Genomic DNA, 9,390 nt, shown 5'->3' with positions numbered 1-9,390 from the left:
GCCTACTACTGCTACATTACTCAACTGGTAGAGGTCTGTTCTGTGGGCTAGAACCTTCCAGATGACCTAGCTGAGCTGTCAGTATGATTCCACATGGACATTTTTTTCAGTTTACTTTATTAAAAACTTAAATTACATTTTTAAAAAATCCATCTTAAAAACACATTGATACAAAGACAGTTACTCAAAAATAGGTAATCCAGACTCAAACTTGTCTGTGGTGGTGATAATCTTTACTAGTAGCCAAATATCAAGAGAATTTCCTTCTTGTTGGTGCTTTAAATAGGTTGAGCTTTTCCATGTCCTATATTTTGTCAGCCACCAGTTGACAGCAGGTCTATTTTTTTTTTCTTCCAGCATGTTGTGTTGTGTTTTGATGCCACAAGTAAGTGAGTTATCAGTTTGCCACTTCTTATAGGTAAGGTTTTATCAAATGGAAGCCCCAAGTAGAAACCAGCTATATCCCACAAGTCATTGTAACCTTTGTTGAACATAGTCTCCCATCACAGTGTTGGGAAATGAGACCCAGTGGGTTGAGCAGAGAATGGAATCAGATGAGCCAGTAATGGGAAGTGTGTGTGTAGGGAGGTAAGTCTGATGAGGAAATAGAGTGTGGGGGAGGAATTGGGACCAGCTCAGCAAAGAGACTGGGGACAAAGTTTGTGGATGGGGTGGCATTTGGAATAGCTGGGCAAGGGGACTGGGACTACAAGCAGGACTGGGGGAAAAGTGTCCTGGTGAGAGGAATGAGACTGGGTCAAGAAGTCAATGCTGGGGAAGAAACGGGACTGTAGCAAGGGTAGGTTGGAGCAGATTGGGTCAAGCTTGAGAGGGAGTGGGCAGAAGAATCTGTGCACATTAGAGCACACTTTCTTGGAAGGGAGCTCAAGATTTGAGTCTCCTCATTCTTCTGCTATCAGCAAATGTCTGAAACCCACAACCTACTACTAAACCTTCTACTGCTACCAGTTACTCCATTAGCTCAAGTGACAGGGGTTTGTGTGGTGGATCTAAAGATTCGTTGAGTGAACATAACATAAGAATGGCCATACCGGGTCAGACCAAAGGTCAATCCAGCCCAGTATCCTGTCTGCTGACAGTGGCCAATGCCAGGTAGTGAACCAACAGGTAATGATCAAGTGATCTCTCTCTTGCCATCCATCTCCACCCTCTGACAAACAGAGGCTAGGGACACCATTCTTTACCGATCCTGGCTAATAGCCATTAATGGACTTAACCTCCATGAATTTATCCAGTTCTCTTTTAAACCCTCTTATAGTCCTAGCCTTCACAACCTCCTCAGGCAAGGAGTTCCACAGGTTGACTGTGCCCTGAGTGAAGAACTTCCTTTTATTTGTTTTAAACCTGCTGCCCATTAATTTCATTTGGTGGCCCCTAGTTCTTATATTATGGGAACAAGCAAATAACTTTTCCTTATTCACTTTTTCCACACTACTCATGATTTTATATACCTCTATCATATCCCCCCTTAGTCTCCTCTTTTCCAGGCTGAAAAGTCCTAGCCTCTTTAATCACTCCTCATATGGGATCCGTTCCAAACCCCTAATCATTTTAGTTGCCCTTTTCTGAACCTTTTCTAATGCCAGTATCTCTTTTTTGAGATGAGGAGACCACATCTGTACGCAGTGTTTAAGATGTGGGCGTCCCATGGATTTATATAAGGGCAATAAGATATTCTCCATTTTATTCTCTATCCCTTTTTAAATGATTCCTAACATCCTGTTTGCTTCTTTGACTGCTGCACGCTGCATGGATGTCTTCAGAGAACTATCCATGATGACTCCAAGATCTCTTTCCTGATTAGTTGTAGCTAAATTAGCCCCCATCATATTGTATGTCTAGTTGGGGTTATTTTTTCCAATGTGCATTACTTTACATTTATCCACATTACATTTCATTTGCCATTTTGTTGCCCAATCACTTAGTTTTGTGAGATCTTTTTGAAGTTCTTCACAGTCTGCTTTGATCTTAACTATCTTGAGCAGTTTAGTATCGTCTGCAAACTTTGCCACCTCCCTGTTTACCCCTTTCTCCAGATCTTTTATGAATAGGTTGAATAGGATTGGTCCTAGGACTGACCCTTGGGAACACCACTAGTTACCCCTCTCCATTCTGAAAAGTTACCATTTATTCCTACCTTTTTTTCCCTGTCTTTTAACCAGTTCTCAATCCATGAAAGGATCTTCCCGCTTATCCCATGACAACTTAATTTACTTAAGAGCCCTTGGTGAGGGACCTTGCCAAAGGCTTTCTGGAAATCTAAGTACACTCTGATTGCACATGTCCATTCTACTGTAATGTGTGTGTGTACCCAGTGCACAGTTGTTAGAGATTTTTCCCTCAATGGTACTCATTGGGGCAACCTGAGCACACTCTGCTGCCTTGTGCTACTCCTCACGGGTACAAAGGGTAAAGTTGCCTTAGACCCCGCCAGACCCTCAGTTCCTTCTCTCCCCCCACCCCACCATGCTGGTTGTTGGAGCTGCTGTTCTTGCCTTTACAAGTCCTTTGTTTCTTCTTGTATTCAGTACCCATTGGTTAATTATAGAATAGTTTGAAGTTTTGTTAGCATAGTTTAGATTTAATATTGGGATTAGATTACTAGTTTGGATGGGCCACTCCCTGCCTGGGTACCAGTGCTTGGTACTGGAGTCATGCCTCGGTCTCTAGGCTTCAAGTCCAGTTGCCTTTGTACCAACAATGCCTGTCTATGACCCATCCCCCCTCTGTCTTAAGAGCTTGCGTGAAACTTATGTCAGTGAAAATTTAACATTTGTAGGGGTTTAAGCCCCGCTCCAAGAAGGACCTGGCCTGTCAAGACCAACTTCCAAAGTTTCTCTCTCAACCTCACTGGCTCAGATATCAGTATCTTGGGACCAAGAGTCTTTCCCAGTGCTGTCCATACCCAAGGCTTATGTGACCACTAGCAGGTGCAGATTTACCATGAAACAAACCATGCGGTGGCACGGGGCCCCCAACAACAGGGAAGCCCCCAAAATGCAGGACACATATCTGACAATCTGCCCCTGGGTCCCGGCTGCTGGCGCAGCAGAGCTCAGGCAGGCAGGCTGCCTGCATGCTGTGATCGGCGGCTACAAGCTGCTCCCGGAAGTGGCCAGCTGCTGGCACGTCTCTGCATGCCCACCCCAGGCAGCACACAGAGACCCACTGCCCCCTCCTCCCAAGGGGCGTGCAGAGACGTGCCAGCAGCAGGGCTAAGGCGGCTCCCTGCCTGCTCTGCCTCCCTCCCTCCGCACCACTTTGCTCCCGGAAGCGACTGGCATGTCCCAGTGGCCGCTGGGGGTGGGGTTGTCTCAGCGCGCTCAGGACTCTTACCCGGCACCAGTGCCAAGGTTATCAATGTTTACTGTTCGGGCTCCAGCTTCGACAAGGTACCTGCCAGTTACTGGAATGGCATGCTAAACTGTATTATACTTTATATATACACAGAGAATATGAAACAATACCTCCTCCCACCCCACTGTCCTGCTGGTAATAGCTTATCTAAAGTGATCATCAGGTGGGCCATTTCCAGCACAAATCCAGGTTTTCTCACCCTCCACCCCCCCCCCCACAAATTCACTCTGCTGCAGTTTCCACGGTATAACATCTGATGAAGTGAGCTGTAGCTCATGAAAGCTCATGCTCAAATAAATTGGTTAGTCTCTAAGGTGCCACAAGTACTCCTTTTCTTTTTGCGAATACAGACTAACACGGCTGTTGCTCTGAAACCTGTATTATACTGTTCACCCACTAGGTGGTACTGTGTATAGCCAACCTTATTTCAGCTAATCTCAGTCAGGCGGGCAGAGCATGAAAGGATCTTGTGATGAACACATCTGGTGTGAATCTGCTCAGAAGGAAGCTCTGTAGCCAGTCCATATCTGGGGCAGGAGCATGACAATTAGCATGCCTCTTAGTTTGGTACTGATGAGGAGAAACACCCAGGATCTTACCAGTAAAAATGGTGACTAAACTTCCGTAACTGTTGTTCTTCGAGATGGTGTTGCACATGTCCACTCCTCTCCAAGTGTGTGTTCAGCCTGAACACAGTCGCCAGAAATGTTCCCCTCAGTGGTACCTGTCAGGGCGGCTCAGGCACCCTCTGAAGCCACGCCAGTATAAAGGGCCCCGCTGACTCTGTGCCCAATCAGTTCCTTCTTTCCAGAAGTCTCCAATGTACAGGGATGAGAGGGTCGTGGAATGGAGGTTTGCAACATATCTGGAAGAACAACAGTTACAGGAAGTTAGTAACAGGTTTTTCTTTGAGTGATTACACATTGCATTCCACTCCAGGTGACTCCCGAGCAGTTGCATAGGTGGAAGGATCAGAGTTCATGGACACGTACTGCAGGACACATTGACCAAATCTGGCATCATCTTGACTGCTGAGTGATGGCGTAAGAAGAGGAAACCGTGGGCACTGGTGATCAAGTCACTGCTTTACAAATGTCCTGGGTAGGGATCTGCACTCCGAATGCTGCTTGGGATGCTTGTGACATTTGTGGAATGAGCTGTCAGGATAGCTGGAGACAGAACCCCCACTTGATTATTATCCCGCATGGTTGTCACCGAGATAGTATCGGTACTGAGCTGTAACACAGATGGTCCATCCGATACTGGACTCAATGGTGCCTGCGTAGGTACTAACTTCTGTGGTACTGAAGCAAAGGAGTGGCCTGACTTAGGTTGCATTCTACTCTGGTCCCCATGCCTGGCCGTCTTCGGTGCCAGGGATTAACTCCTCTCGGCCAGTTGTTTCATGTGCCTTTTCCAGGTACTGGGGACGGTGAAGGGTGCCGGGACTCTGGTACGGTAGAAGGAGCACTCCTTACTGACGCTGAGGCACTCTGTGCTGAATCAGACCGGCCTGGCTCACAGGGAGATCTTAATACCACCTCCATGAGCAAAAACTTCAGCCTGGCCTCCCAGTCCTTTTCTGTGTGAGGCTTAAAGTCCCTGCAGATCTGGCAGTGGTCCCCAACATGAGCTTCTCCCAGGCACTTTAGGCAACTTCAGTGTGAGGGCATAACCTTATTGCAGGAGGCACAGGGCTTGAAGCCTGGTGACTGAGGCATGCTTTGGCACCGGGTAATTCATGACAACTCTGCTAACTCTCTAAGTTTAAAATTTTCCCTAAATATGAGAAAACAGACTAAAACTAACTATGTACAGATATGTAACTGGGAAAACCAGTGAGAGAGACAGCTTGCTGAAGCAAGAATAGCAGTTCCAGCGACCATCACGGGCAGTAAAAAGGAACTGAGGCGGCGTGGGGTTGGCTGGGCCCTTTATACCAGCACTATGAACGTGCAGCACCAGAGGGCACTCAAGCCGCCCCAACAGGTACCACTGAAAGAAAAATTTCTGGCAGCTGTGCTTGGGTTGTGCATGTACCGAGAGTGGAATACACATGTGCAATCACGCGAAGAAGAACCTCCATTTCCAGGCTCTGAACCTATCTTCCCAGTACTTACAGGGGTCAGCTCCCCCTGTCAGAAGAGGCAGACACTCACTGGACTCCAAAGTTGGTGCTTGTGTCACAGCTCAGAGACTTCATCAGCTCCTGTGAAATGCCCATCTACCATGGTACCGGCTGCAGTCTAAGCATGGCCCATGTCACAAGGATTCATGGCCCAGACATAGTTGGGGTCCAGTGCCATATCAGTGGCCTTTCTGGAACCCTTGAGCTTTCCCTCCTTATTCTAGGCCATCCCCACACATGTCACATCCCACTTCTTTAGCTGCACTTTGCAAGCACCTGCACGAGAGTCAACCCACCCATGGTACCAGAATATAGAATAGAATATTCTAGAATACCAGCTTTCAGGAGTCACCCCTGGAGGAACTGGAGGAGGTTCAGCCTCACCAACCCTTGGCTTCCTCTTCTCTATTCCCCGATGAGGTGGTGATAGAGGCTGTTGCTCCACCTCTTGATGATTACAAAGCCCATAAGGAGTTGTTGAAGGGGGTGACTGTGGCGCTGGCTATCCAACCAGAGAAGTAGTTACTGTCCTTGTTTTATATGCAGGTAGTCTTTGGATTGCGTGCACAATATTTTTACACTTAGGAAAAGTGTAAGTAATTCTTGTCTCTAGGCTGCACCTCCCTGGGGATGTTACTCACCTAAGGGGTTCAGCAGAAGAAGCTCAGTAAGGGTGAAATTCACTTCCGTGCAGAGAGTCAGCACAAGTCCTGTGCCCTGCTTAAATCCTCAAAATAGGGCTTCAGTGGGACTGCATAGACCTTTGAGCTGGCCCTGAGCAATGAATCCAGAAAGATGAAAAAACTGAGGCCTAAGTACAACTGATAATTTTACAATTTTTTGTTTTGTAAAAATAGCTCTACACTCTTCCAAAACCAATCAGTTCTTACCTAGCTTTGCCCAGCCCACTCCCAGACTCTTGTTTGGAAGACAAGACAAGGTGGAATAGTTCATAGGACTCAGGAAGAATCCTCCTCAGAGGGTCATAACTGCCTGCCACAGGGGTTTTTGTACCATCCTCTGAATCATCTGATGCTGGCCACTGTCAGAGACAGGATACTGGATTAGATAAGGACCACTGGTCTGATTCAATATGGCAAATCCTATCTTCCTGTATTGTGAGTACACTAATTAACACAAGCCAGTAAATTCAGCGCTCTCTATGCTATCTAATGCTACAGCCCATCTGTGCCTTTAGAATGCTCCTCTCCTCCCCAGTCTGTGAGTGCTGTGGTTGACATTCCACCCTGGTCTCATGCCTTGCAGGCAAATGCACCGGATTCGTAAAAATAAAGCTTTATTCATCCGTGTGGGAATCATGAGAATTTAAGTGAAACAAGTGCAGAAGATAGTTGGTCTTGCTGTTTCAGCATAAATCATCCATGTCGGCCCCTTGCCTCTTCACATAAGCAGGGACTTTCCATGAGGGCCCATTATCTCCCAGAAAGGATGCAATCAGGCCAAAATTCTTTTTTTTTTTTTTAAGTTCTCTGATGTGCAAGATATGGGCATCTATGAAGGAAAAAACTGGATGGGGCAGCTGGCTGCAAACAACATTGATGGAGAGGGCAGAACAGAAGAAATGGTGGTTGCTTGGACCAGCACAAAGTTCAGTAACTGTTTAGAGGGTGTGTAGGTGTCTAGGTATTTGGTAGGGGGCGGGGGGGCTGTTGATTTTTCCATTGTGCCTAAGGCCGTGAAGAGCCAACGCTACCAAGTAGCAGCCAATTTTCTAACAGCCGCCAGAGCATCCCTACTCAGGAAAAATCTGTGGTGAGGAGTTGGGGGGGAATTCAATGAAGTTTCCTTTGTAGAAATCCACTGGCTCTGAGTTTCATGTATGCCCTCTCACTACTGTTAGGTATTGCTGTACATGGCAAAGTGAAGGATGAGCTAGGTCTGGCTTGGTGATTACGGACCTGATTCTGCAAGGCCTCCTTCACCTATTGAGGTCAAAGGGAGTTCTGTGCATGGGTGGTTTGCAAAATCATGACCTGCGTGATGCAGACAATGAAGTGGCTTGCATTTGGCATGGGACAAAGTCCAACAACAACCAGAAGAATGCCTGTTCCCTGAAGTTGCCTCCTCAGCCTGTGACTTTACGTCAGTGATAATTAAATGTGATGATGCTGAAGAAGACAGTGTCCCTGGAAGGGCAGCTGCTTAATGCGGTGGGAGGATAAACTGAGGAGTCAAGCTTTTGTGATTTCAAAACCCAGTGAAGGTGACAGAAGCAGCCCAGTCTATTTCACTGCTTTGCAAATGTCTGACGTATTTATTAGTTGCAAAACTGAGGTTTTGATCCTGTCCTCCTTACTCAGGCAAAACTGTCATTGACGTCTCTGCTCAAAATACAAACTTTCACCTATTTCTTTTCCCTAGACTTGCATCTTGTTTCAATACAAAACTGAAAGTTGGCCCAGGTTCCCTCCCATACTTGCTATCTACCTAGGAATTTATGTTATAGTAGCTCAGCAGTTAGGCCTATGATCACACACTAATATTTTTACTCAAATATTGGTCACTGGTCTTCAGAGAAGCCAGGGCACCCGAGGCATGTGTGGATAAGTGCTCCTTCCTGGACCTGAACTGGAGCCTGAGTGGTGACAGAAGCTCCTCCCATCAGTTCCCTATATCATAGGCCCTTCCATCAGCCCCATCAAGAGCCTGTACGGCTTTCCACTCTTGGTGTTACATACTTGTGTCTTCATTCTGCACTCTGTGTCCTATGTGTCGTCATCAGGGCTGGCTCCAGAGTTTTTGCTGCCCCTTTTTGACTGAACGCCTGGCAACCTTAAGAAGGAACCTGTGAATGAACCTGGGCTATTTCAAGCTTGTAACGAGAACCCAAACCAGATGACTTTGACCTGATTTGCGCCGACAGAACAAAAATGTATGTAAGCCATACATGTAAGACACAGGCTAGTGGGGGGCTGAGTTGGTAACTTCAGGTATGTGCACTCTGTGTAATTTGTACATGTCATATAATTAGCATGTAGCTACTCATGCACAACGAACATGAAAATGGCCCCTTTCACATATCAGAGCTCACTTGTATAAGCTATGTCTTAAGAGGGGTGTGATATATGGGAAAGTCAAAAGAAACATTATTCAGACGCATTAAACAAACTATGGTCCTGCTTTTCTTCTCCCATTATTCTCTCCTTTGAAGTCATAGTCGCGTATGAAAAGAATATCTATAAAATCAAAATCCACATAGCAATGTGGTCACGAATGCTGTTATGGGGATCTCGGCAAGCAACAGTGAACAGTCTGAACAATTCCATGTAGGAGAGTGTCGGAGACTTAGATGATAGCTGTGCTAAGTTTTTCTATGAGCAACTTCATAGCTGGGCTTTGCTGTGAGCTGGAGTGGCTAGTGGAAAGCAAGTGAAAAATACAGAATCAACAACTGATACTATGAAGGAGGACTAGTGAATGTAACACTGAGAGCATGAGGCCAAAGGGAAATTTGAGATCCTTTTGTGTGATTAGTTTTTGGACGGGAATATGGACAGAGAGATAAGAAAGGAAAAGAACTTTACAGACCCAGCTGTGGAGGGAATCACATGAAAAGTTGACAGGCAGTTTTTAATGCGCTGGCTGATGTTTATGTGCAACCCTGCCCTCTGCTGGACAGACTCAATCTTGTGAAGTATTTGTGGTTCTAGTCCTGTTAGAGCAGGTGTTCTCAAACTGGGGGTTGGGACCCTTCAAGGGGTCGTGAGCACTGTTCCCTCTAAGCTGTGTGCGTGCACACACAGCTCCTAAACCCTGCACACATGGCGAAACACCGTGTGCACAAAAATTTTTACAGAAGCACAACAATTTGCACAGAAGAAATTTTTTGCGCACACGGCATGTCAAAAATTAGAGGGAACATT

The sequence above is a fragment of the Caretta caretta genome, chromosome 1 (genome assembly GCF_965140235.1).
Source record: "Caretta caretta isolate rCarCar2 chromosome 1, rCarCar1.hap1, whole genome shotgun sequence".
Taxonomy (NCBI): Eukaryota; Metazoa; Chordata; order Testudines; family Cheloniidae; genus Caretta; species Caretta caretta.
The sequence above is the reverse complement of the archived record's forward strand: the minus strand, read 5'-3'. Positions refer to the sequence as shown.